General features: G+C 39.1%; 1 pseudogene across 1 annotated transcript; it reads right to left on the bottom strand.

Annotated features, from left to right (window-relative positions):
• Nucleotides 1–6,019: 6,019 nt before the first annotated feature.
• LOC112615998 lies at nucleotides 6,020–6,756 on the bottom strand (annotated as a pseudogene). Its single transcript, XR_003117528.1, has one exon. The product of XR_003117528.1 is annotated as a peptidyl-prolyl cis-trans isomerase A pseudogene (transcript).
• Nucleotides 6,757–11,912: the final 5,156 nt, after the last annotated feature.

The following is an 11,912-nucleotide window of genomic DNA, read 5'->3' on the forward strand; positions in this document are numbered from 1 at the left end:
AGCAAAACCTAATAGAAGTGAAATGGAATAATTCCACTTTATATTATCTTTGCTGTGTGGGTATACAAATCTATGTAAAATTGAACAACAAACCAACCCTCAGAAAGATAAGGGTTCTTACTATTTCCTCATGAATGAATTTTTTACGACTAGGTCTTTGGATAATCAACTAGTGGCCTGAATAAGCCACCTAGCATATTATGTATGTACTAAAGCTGAAATAATACGTTCCTGAGTTTTAAAATACGTGCTTCTTGTGCCTTACAAATGCAGAAATAATAGTGGAGCGACTTGTGTTTCCTGAATCTAATTCCTGTACTATAGCTTTATAAATATTCTCTGGTGCTTACACATACAGCAGGAGAAGGAACTGCCTAAACAGAAACACTGAGCTGGGCAGTAGGATTTGCCAGGATGATCCAAGTATTTACATGCAGCTATCATCATGAAAAATGCCAGAACTCCTCTGAGTCACCTACCGTCTGGAATAATGAGTACTAGTGCCTTCTAATTCAGACACAGCTGTAAGAACACCAACAGGTGTCCTTTTATTTGTATCTATTGTTGCCTAATGAGGATAAAAATGATTATTGAGCATCTGCCAACCTGATAATATACTACAATTATCCTAACCATGTAACACCTATCAGCCCTTTAACAGGGGTGTAAGTGGAATACATCCAGGTAAAAGTAGCTTAAATCTCTCAGTAGTTTTAGGATATGTTTAATTATTTTGAGTTTCTTCTTAGAAATAACAAAAAGGGAAAAGTGTATTTTTCCTCTTTAGGCCAAACTTGGACATGTTAAAATACATATTTGTTTGATTTGAAAAAAATTATTATTCTAAACCATTACCATCTCGTCGTGTTGATCCTGAAGATTAAAAATGGCTCAAAGTTTAAATGTTCCTTTGCCTAAGGTATTTCTAGTACAGTTTTATTCTCTGCTATTACATTTCTAAAAGTACTTACTACTGTAGATCTATTTTCCCATTTTTTTGTGGTAAAATACACATAAAATTTACCATCTTAACCACTTTTAAGTGTACAGTGGTATTAAATAGCTATAATATTGTGCAACCATCACCACTATTCACTACCTTAACACTTTTCATCTTGTAAGACTGAAACTCTATACCCTTTAAGCAATGACTCCCCATTTCTTCCTCCCCCTGCCCCTTGGCACCATTCTACTGTCTGTCTATAATTTTGTCTACTCTAAGTACTTCATTAAGAGAATCACACAGTATTTTTGTTTTTGTGAATAGCTTATTTCATTTAGCATAATGTCCTCTAGGTTCATCCATGTGGTAGCATTATGTCAGAAATTCAGTCCTTTTAAGGCTGAATAATATTCCATTGTAGGTATTTTGCTTACCAATTCATCCAACAATGGGCACATGGATTGCTTCCAAGTTTTAGTTATCGCGAATAATGCTGCTATAAATATGGATGCACGAAATCTCTTTGAGACCCTGCTTTCAATTTATTTTGGTACATACACAAAAGTAGAACTGAGGGATTGTATGATAATACTATTTTTAATGTTTTGGGGAGCTGCCACCCTTTTTTACAAAGTGGTTGTACCATTTTACATTCCTAGAAACAACGCTCAAGGGTTATAATTTCTCCACATCCTCACCAACACTTGTTGTTTTCTGCTTTTTTTTAAAATAGTAGCCAACCTAATGGGTGTGAGGCAATATCTCATCGAGTTTTGATTTGCATTTGCCTAATTGGTATTGTTGAGCATCTTTTCATGTGCTTAATGGCCACTTGGTATAGCTTCTTTGAAGAAATATCTATTCAAGTCCTTGCCCATTTTTGAATTGAGTAATTTGGGGTTTTTTGGTTGAGTTTTAGCAGTTCTCTGTATATTTTTGGATATTACTCCCTTATCAGATACATGATTTGAAAATATTTTCTCCTGTTCTGTGGGCTGCCTTTTTATGCTGTTGATATTATCTTTTGATGTACAAAATGTTTTCATTTCATGAAGCCCAATTTATCTATTTATTCTTTTGTTGCTTGTGCCTTTTGTATCATATCCAGAAAATGACTGACAAATCCAGTGTCATAGAGCTTTTGCTCTATATTTTCGTCTAAGAGTTTTATGGTCTAGTTTCATGAAGCGAGGAGCACCCAGATATCATGCCACCACACAAGCCCACACCACACTCTTCTCTGTGTTCTGACACTGAGGGGTCCTCCCCTGCTAGAGATTAGACCACAAGTCTCATCTCTGTACCCCTGGGCAGTGGGCTCATGTCCTGGGAAACCGGGACAAGGCCAATGGATTTCTCCTCTGGCCGTTCAGGCTCAGTCACTGGATATGGTAGGGAGGAAAGAACTGCTCCCAGGTCACCAACAAAATACTTAGGCAAGGCAATAGAATGTATGCTGTGGAGTTTCCCTGCGGAAACAGCCAGGCAGGCAATCTTGGGAAGAACTGGCAGGTATGAGACATATGATTCAGATGGACCTTAGTCCTGCAGCAATGGTGGTGGAGCCTGCCTATGGGGCATATGAGCGTGTCTGGGCCCTGATCACTTCTCAGCCCAGCAGACAGCTGCTTAGGGCAGGATAGAGAGCCTTAGGGGGTGGGAGCCCAGCATTGTGTTTTGCTGCAACTGTCCCGTACACTAAAACCTTTTGGGGTCCACGTGACTTCAGGCAGTGCCTCTGTGTGGTCTCCAGGTATCTCCCTCTGCCAGTGCAAAGGTCTGTGGTAGTCACGGAACCCTCCTGTAGCTAGGAACTCAGGTCCATGATGGGAATGTGGTACTGTGGTGTTCCTTCACTTACCCTTCCTTGGGTCCAGGTCTAGGTCTGGTGGCTGGTCCTGGCGCCCAGCAGCAACTCTGAGCAGGCAGCCTCTCTTTAACCATGGTATCTTCCATTGCCTCTTTGTTGAATTTCAGTGCTTTCTCACAAAAGGTCTGTTTGAAGTGTGAAGATTTAGTTGATATTTTGGTTCCTCTGCATGGAAGAGGCACAACCTAGCTATATCTAGCCAGCTATCTTGAATTCTAGATAAGTTTAGAATGTAGCTTCAGAAAACTCATTCATTGGCCTTTAATATTAATTATGATAGAGTATCTCTATTTTATGAAATTAACCCAAAAGTCTATAAATTGTAAATAATATTGGGAATGACCAATGGTTAACTAGAATTAAACTGTTAGTGTATAATTTATACGCTTATCCTTTCATTATTAATTAACTTAACATGGTCATCTTCTTTGCCCCATAGTTTATAAAGTAGACAATATAAAAGTCTTTCTTAATGTTACATGTTCACATACTATGCTATGTGAAATAAGCCTGTCACAAAAAGAAAAAATGTATGATTCGACTTATATGAAGTATATGAAGTCGTCAAATTCATACAAACAGAATAGAATGGTGGCTACCAGGGGCTGGAAATGGGGGAAACAAGGAATTATTGTTTAATAAGTATAGATTTCAGATTTGAAAGATGAAAAAGTTCCAGAGATCTCTTTCATAAAAATGTGAATATTTTTAACACTACTGTACTGTACACTTAAAAATGCTTAAGATGGTTAAAACATAGTTACAAGCTCATCACATCAAGAAAATAATCGTATCGCACTAATCTTTTAGGAAGGTAATTAGTCTATCTAATGATATTCCAATAAGCAAAATTATCAGAATAATGTTACCAAAAAATACTGTTTTAAGTTACAGTGAAGTATAATTTTAAAGGAATAGGATGTCAATACTGTATTAGTCCGTTCCTGCATTGCTATGAAAAACTACCTGAGACTGGGTAATTCATGAAGAAAAGAGGTTTAATTGACTCACAGTTCTGCAGGCTGTACAGGAGGCATGGCTGGGGAGGCCTCGGGAAACTTACAATTATGGCGGAAGGTGAAGGGGAAGCAGGTACATCTTCATATGGGAGAGTGGGATGGGGGAGAGTTACACACTTTCTTTTTCTTTTTCTTTGAGACGGAGTCTCCCTCACTCTGTCACCCAGGCTGGAGTGCAGTGGCACAGTCTCAGCTCACTGCAACCTTCACCTCCTGGGTTCAAGTGATTCTCCCTCCTCAGCCTCCCGAGTAGCTGGGATTACAGGCATCCACTGTCATGCCCAGCTAATCTTTGTATATTTGTAATGAGAACTCTATCAACGAGACAGCACTAGGGGGACGGTGCTAAACTGTTAGAAATCACCCCCATGATTAAATCACGTCCCACCAGGCCCCTTCTCCAACACTAGGGATTACAATTCAACATGAGATTTGGGTGGGGACACAGAGCCAAACCATATCAAATACCTTCTATTATTTTCACACTCCCAAAGACAACTGGTAAGATGAAGTCACTTTCTCAAAGACTATGTATTATAGTTCAACCAATTACATTTCCCGCTTGAAAATACATGTTAAAGGCACAGTGATAAATAAGGCAGGGAAATTATTTCCAGCCAATGTTTACAGGGGCTGCAAACAAGCATCTAGGAATAGAGCAATACTGCCTGAATTACCTGCTTTATCTTTGTACTAAGTGATAGCCAGAAAGCCTATAAGAACTAGTGCCTAATTCATAAGTAAATAATTCAATTGATGTAAAAGCTCTTTGAAGGTATATAAAAAATTAGTATTATTAAAAGGTTGCTATAAAATGCTAATCCCATTATAGGAAAAACTTACTACTATTATTCATTTTTGACAAATTAATGCATTTCTGGGAAACTGTAATAGCTTTTGTATTGGTCTTAGATCCCTATTTTCTACTCCTTTGACTTCTACTAGGTCCCACTGACCAGGGTAAGAAAAGGTGTAAAAGGTTTTAGAATATTGGAAGGAGATTTTCTATGAGAAGTATAGTGATTCTGATGTGAGATGAAACTTCTCTATCACAAGAATGGCAATACAGTGAGGTAATTGTAACCATCTAAACTAGAATTCATTTACATTACATAACTGCTAAAAACTATAAAGATCAAAAAGAAGAAAATAGAAAACCACAAAAGTCCCATGCTCTCATTACTAGAAGACAAAAAAATACTTTGAAAATAGATCCAGAATGATCAATTCCAAAATATATTGAAGTAAAATTAATACAGATTTTTTAAACTAAAGAAAATTTAGCATTTCTTCTAGGCAAAAATCAACTTACAATGATTTCTTATTCAAAACCAAACCAAACCAAACTAAAGACTTGGTAACACATTCTTTTGTTATGGTTGTAGGGAAAAAGACCCTCTCATTTTCCCAAGGCTAAGATCCTTTCAGTTTTTTCCATGTCAACTCTGATGTCACCTCCTCGGGGTGGCTTTCCTTGACTACCCAATCCAAAGAATCTGAAGATGTGTTGTTAATTTCTTTACTTATTATTTCTTGCCCCTATCCCAGACAGTAAGCTCATTGGAGACAGGGGCCTTATCAGTCTCGTTAGATACTGCATTCCCATAATAAATGCTTAACAACTCTGCGATGAATGATAGATATCTAAAGGTTAAAAAAAAAAATCTCTTTAGAGAAAAAAATACGTATCTAATATATGACAACTTTAGAAGAGCATACAATATTTATACATTGTAAACATATAGATTCTCTTGAAATTCTAAGGGCAGTTTGATATACATCAGCATTTCTTAAGATATGAAAATGTGGCAGGAGTGAACTTCTAGTTTTTATACTGTTACCATTAACATTTTTTTTCTTTTTTTTTGGAGGCAGAGTCTCACTTTATCCCTCAGGGCTGGAGTGCAGTGGTGCGATCTTGACTCACTGCAACCTCTGCCTCCCAGGTTCAAGAGATTCTCCTGCCTTAGCCTCCCGAGCAACTGGGATTACAGGTGTGCACCCCCACGTCCGGCTAATTTTTGTATTTTTAGTAGAGATGGGGTTTCATCATGTTGGTCAGGCTGGCCTCGAGCTCCTGACCTCAGGTGATCTGCCCACCTCGGCCTCCCAAAGTGCTGGGATTACAGGCATGAGCCACTGTACCTGTGTTTTTTGTTTTTTGCTTTTTTTTGTTGTTGTTGTTACTTAGTTTTTATTTCATAATCATAAACTTAACTCTGCAATCCAGCTAGGCATGGGAGAGAACAAGGAAAACATGGAACCCAAAGGGAACTGCAGCGAGAGCACAAAGATTCTAGGATACTGCGAGCAAATGGGGTGGGGGGGTACTCTCCTGAGCTACAGAAGGAATGGTCTGGTGGTTAAGATAAAACACAAGTCAAACTTATTCGAGTTGTCCACAGTCAGCAATGGTGATCTTCTTGCTGGTCTTGCCATTCCTGGACCCAAAGCGCTCCATGGCCCCCACAATATTCATGCCTTCTTTCACTTAGCCAAAGACCACATGCTTGCCATCCAACCACTCAGTCTTGGCAGTGCAGATGAAAAACTGGGAACCATTTGTGTTGGGTCCAGCATTTGCCATGGACAAGATGCCAGGACCTGTATGCTTTAGGATGAAGTTCTCACCTTCAAATTTCTCCCCATAGATGGACTTGCTACCAGTGCCATTATGGCGTGTGAAGTCACCACCCTGACACATAAACCCTGGAATAATTCTGTGAAAGCAGGAACCCTTATAACCAAATCCTTTCTCTCCAGTGCTCAGAGCATGAAAATTTTCTGCTGTCTTTGGAACCTTGTCTGCAAACAGCTTGAAGGAGACGTGGCCCAAGGGCTCGCCGTCGACGGCAATGTCGAAGAACACGGTAGGGTTGACCATGGCTAGTAGTACAGGACTTTCCTCGGCGGCAGCGTCTGCAAAGCCCGTACCTGTTTTTTAAACAGCAACAATTCAGAACACTGAGGTATTCAGGACATAGAACAAAAACAACAATCTAATATATGTCTTAATGAAGTTTTTATATTGGCTAATACATAATTACCTTGTGTATTAGTATATATACAGAAGTTTCTTGAATCAAGTAATTTTAAGAAGTTAAGAATACACCTTGGCTGGGCATGGTGGCTCACGCCTGTAATCCCAGCACTTTGGGAGGCCGAGGTGGGTGGATCACCTGAAGTGAGGAGTTTAAGACCAGCCTGACCAACATGGAGAAACCCCGTCTCTGCTAAAAATACAAAATTAACCGGGTGTGGTGGTGGGTGCCTGTAATCCCAGCTACTTGGGAGACTGAGTCAGGAGAATCACTCAAACCCAGGAGGCGGAAGTTGCAGTGAGCTGAGATCGTGCCATTGCACTTCAGCCTGGGCAACAAGAGTGAAACTCTGTCCAAAAAAAAAAAAAAAAGGAATTCACCTATAGTCTTGATAATATCGTACATTTGCCTAATGAGCTTCTCTTTTTATAATCAGTACCAAGTGACACTTCAGCTCAGCCCCTGCCCAAATGATCAAAGGAATACAGGCTGGATGATGCAAATTGTCCTGGTTTTTTATTCTTGTCTTGGTTTGAAAATTTTCCCATATATAAATTGTCTACTATGTGTCTACCTGTGAGATATATAGAGATGTATCTCTCTCTATATATATATATTTTTAATGCCTATATCTATGTCTATTCATATCTAATCTTTCTCTCTCTTTAGTTCTGGGCATGCGTGAAAGTTGCAAAATGATAGTCTGTAGGCTAACTGTGCTTATGTTTGTTCTTCAGACTATCAACTCATACAGTATTTGAAATTTGAACTACTTAAAAAATCAAATTTTAAAATCCAGCTTTCTGGCTTCCCTTGAACAGTCAGAAGGTCTGGCAGTACTGTTCTATTCCATGTCCAACAAATCAGGTAGAACTGCAGGAAGGCTACTCCTGTGATATGGGCCTTGTGCCCTGACATTCCCCACAGTCTCCATCACTTCCTATTGCTTCCTGACGTACAGGCCTGGGATCAGTTGTCATTTATCATCTAGTATCGGGCCTGAGTTTGAAATCCTTGATGTAAGTCCTTATAAGGATTTTGGTTTTAACATTAAGGTCAATGAGGATGGTTTTAAGCACGGGAGTGACATGGTATGAAGTCATGGAAATTTGACTGGCTTATTCAGGGGATATTATTCTGCTCCTGTAAAAATAACGTGCTCATTGGCACACAGTTACTTCTTTCAAGCTAGAAGTAGTGGTTATTTGCTGTCTGGCAGGTCTGTAATTCTCCCCCTTCACTTTTTGGCCAGAAAAGAGTCCCACTGTTTCTAATTTCCCTCAATCAGACTATTTTGTGTATTTGTCTACTGAGTGTGATTTTTTCTGCCACCTGGAGCTGCATCACATTGTGGAAAACTGGGCTGTTGGACTCATGTGGCTGTGTAAACACCAGAGGTTGGTGCACGGAACCCCTCAGATTGCCAAAATATGAATTGGATGATGATACTGTTCCCAACATCTTCCTCACTATTCTCCCGCATGGCCTAGCTTTTTAGATCCAGCTATTAAACATTGAGGTGACAAAAATAAAATTAATATGACAGAATGACAGCCTCACTTTTGGTAGAACTAAATGATGCAAATGCCCTTAATTAGATTCAATTCCATATGCCTAGAGAGTAAACTCTTCTTCTAAAAGATAGAATACTAATGTCTTGCATTGATGAAGGGCCTTTCATCTGGGAGTTTTCTCACAGGGTTTGCAGACCAATATGGCACAGTAAAAGCAAAGCAAAGACAACATCAACCACAAATGGAATGCAACAACTGCTTAATGGTCTATGACAAGACAGTAGACCAGGAGCTATAAAAAGCTGTTAAAAACATTGTTAATATTTTTCTAGAATAGAAAGTGTTATTTGATACAAAAATTAAATTTTAACAAAAATAATTTCCTGGAGCCTAAGAGCTAGCTGTTTTAAACTCTGAGGACAGAACAAGTAGTCTTCCAACGTGTCAGGATATATTTATACTTGATCTTTAAAGGTGATTAGAGAGTTTATCTCAATGTCTTTAAAGAATGGCTAGGGGGAAGGGGAACACTAAAATGTATCTAATTCCTCAACATGCCAATCCTTACAATGATACTGTGAGGTATATATTATTAGGGACATTATAGAGATGAGAAAATTGAAGCTCAGAGAAGATGAGGAATTTACCAAAGATAACTCAGTTACTGGTGAAACTAGAATTCAAATTAGGTCTGTCTGTTTGATTTCAAGCCCATATTTTTTTTTCCTGCTCTGCCATATTACTGTTCACAGAAGCTTTTGACACTTCTTGTATTCAAAAATAGACACTCTGTTTTCTATGTAACAGGTCTTTTGTCTGCCCCATAAAACAATTAGATTTAATTTCATGGAAACGTATGAAAGAGCTGGTCCTGTCACATGTCCATCTGCTTCCTAAACTAACACTGACTTGCGTCCCCCCAAATGCTGCACATGTGGTTTCTGGCTTCTCCTTACTGCAGGGTAAGTTCCTTGCCTTACCAAGGGCACTTTTCCTAAGCTATTCAAGTGTTTGTTAATGTGGCTTGTTGACTTGGAGTGTGACTTACAGTTCCAACATTGTTCTTATCATTCTTGCAGAGGCTCTAGGGTTCTAATAGGCAAACCGTTCCTTGCCTCCCTATCCCAGGGCTTTTGGCTACTGTCTACTGGTTATCTTCCATGAGGAGTATTAAGTTAGTTAGTAACCTTTTCTTGCCACCCCACCCACTCCCAGAATGTATATTCTAAAGTAATTTACTTTTACCCTTATAAGGCAACCAACAAGCTTATTCTGCTTTTCCTACCATCTCCCCTTCTTCCTTCAAATTTGATAGCTATATCACCAAAGCATATAATCATTACATGCTATCCTGTCACCTTTGTTCCATGTAAAGGAGAAAATGTTTTAAAATCCAATATCTTTGCATATTAAATTGAATGTTTTCCTTTTCTGGTACTCATGTTTAAGTGAAGTAAATGTACCTGTACTTTTGCAAGGAGTTGCCTGAGAGTTCAACCAGAATGGTTGCCCAGGCTTCAAAGCTCTTGGGCTCCCCCTTCTATTGTTACTTTGAAATATTTAAAGAACATGGTAGAACTAAATGATGTAGCTTGGTGCAGCTGTTTCTTCATTTATTCTAAAAATTTCCTTTATTGGCTTCCCCTGCTTCCACCCCCTTCAATATGGATGGTACTATCTCTTTCTTTTTCTTTTTTCCCCCTTTTTATAAACCCTAGAGTTCCTACCTTGGGGTATGTCCTCAGTGCAGAGTTCTTTACTTTCTCAGAGAGCCTCTGGGATCAGGCTGTCCAGCAACTGAAATCTCCCTGCAGCCCTCCTGCACTCACCTCAGGTTGGGGGCTGAGAAGTCACCTCCTGTTTCAACTGTTTTTCTTGGATTGGGTCAGTGAGCTTTCCATTCCCATCAAGGACTCCTCCTCTTCATGGTGATGACTTGTTGGTAATTTCTGAGTTCCTTAGCTCTTATGACCATCAAAAATCTCTGTCTTCCCTTCTTTTTCCCAGAGCTCCCACATTCTCCTTACATCCATCTTATATTCTGGATTTGTGAGGGATTCATTTGTCACTTTGTTTGTCAATGATATTGTCTTTGAATTAATTTTTATTTGTTTTCATATACTACCCTAGTTCCTTTTTCTACTTTTGAGAGGAGCTTAGGGAGATTAAAAATCTACTCTCTTTCCCACACCTTGCTAAAGGATGCTAACTTATTTATTTGTCTCCCTCCTTCTGCCCTTACCCCTGCAGTCTGTTTTTGACCCTGAACGAGCCTGCTAAAACTAAGTTAGACCATCTTTGCTGAAAACTCTTCAATGACTTTCAGCTGGAATCAGAGAAAAGCCTGGATTCCTATGGGCTCAATAAGGTCTCCATATGCTGGTCCTTCATTACCTCTCTTACTTCCTCTCCTACTATTCTTTCCCTTGCTCACTCTGCCTCTTCATTCTTTTACCAAAAATCTGGCATGTTTCAAACTTGGGGATTTAGTATTTGCTGTTACCTCCGTCTTGAATGATCTTCCCTAAGATAGCCAATTGGTCCACTTCCTCAGTTGCTTCTGGCCTTTTTTCAAGTGTTACCTTCTCTTTGAAGCCTTCTGTGCCCATCTTATCTGAAATGGCACACTCCATGCTATTTGCTAGGCCCTTCTCTGTTGACTGTTTCCTCCATAGTACCTATCACTTTCTAACCTACTATACATTTTACTTATTATTTTGTTCATGGCCTGTCTCCTCACTAGACAAAGATTAATGTCTATTTGGTTTATCGCTGTTATTTCCAGCCTTAAGAAAAAATTTCGACCCATAGTAGGTACATAATAAACATCAGTCGGATGCATTAATAAGGGCAGGAAAATATGGAAATTGTGGCATAAAACTTAAGAATGAGGAGTAGTTATACCTGGCTAGGCACAGGAGATGGGGATAAGAAAAGAGCTGACTTTGAACTAGTTCTTGAAGAATGAGCAGGATTTAAACAGATTTAGCAGGATTTAAACAGATTTGTCTGCTGCTGTGATTTCACAGAGGTCTGCATTTATTTCAGACAGGTGTGTGACATGTTGAAGAGGGGGAAATGACAGGGTGATAAGGTACATGAAGTTGTTAAAGTGATGCCTGGTTTGAGTGTTAATGATTTGGAAGGTGATGGGTCTACGTGTGTTGAAGGGAGATGTTAAGTTTGGATTGGGTTTTGAACCTTTAGGGGTTCTTGGCTGCTAGAAACATAAACCAGATCAGGCCATCATAAGAAAAAAGGAAACTTTGCTGCAAGGACTGGGGCTCACAAAATTGATGGGAGGTTGTAGAATTAAAAGCTGGCCAACAGAAACTACTGCAAAAGTTATGCAACAGGAATAATCTGTTACCTGCTCCCCATGGACTGAGTATTAATCCTCAATGTTTTTCAATATATTAATCCATCTTCCTGCCAGTGGAGATTTGGGTTGTTTTCAGACTTTTGCAATTACAAACAGTGCTGTTATATATGAATGTTTTCTGGTATAGATGTATAAGCTTTTCT

This window comes from Theropithecus gelada, chromosome X, assembly GCF_003255815.1.
Source record: "Theropithecus gelada isolate Dixy chromosome X, Tgel_1.0, whole genome shotgun sequence".
Lineage (NCBI taxonomy): Eukaryota > Metazoa > Chordata > Mammalia > Primates > Cercopithecidae > Theropithecus > Theropithecus gelada.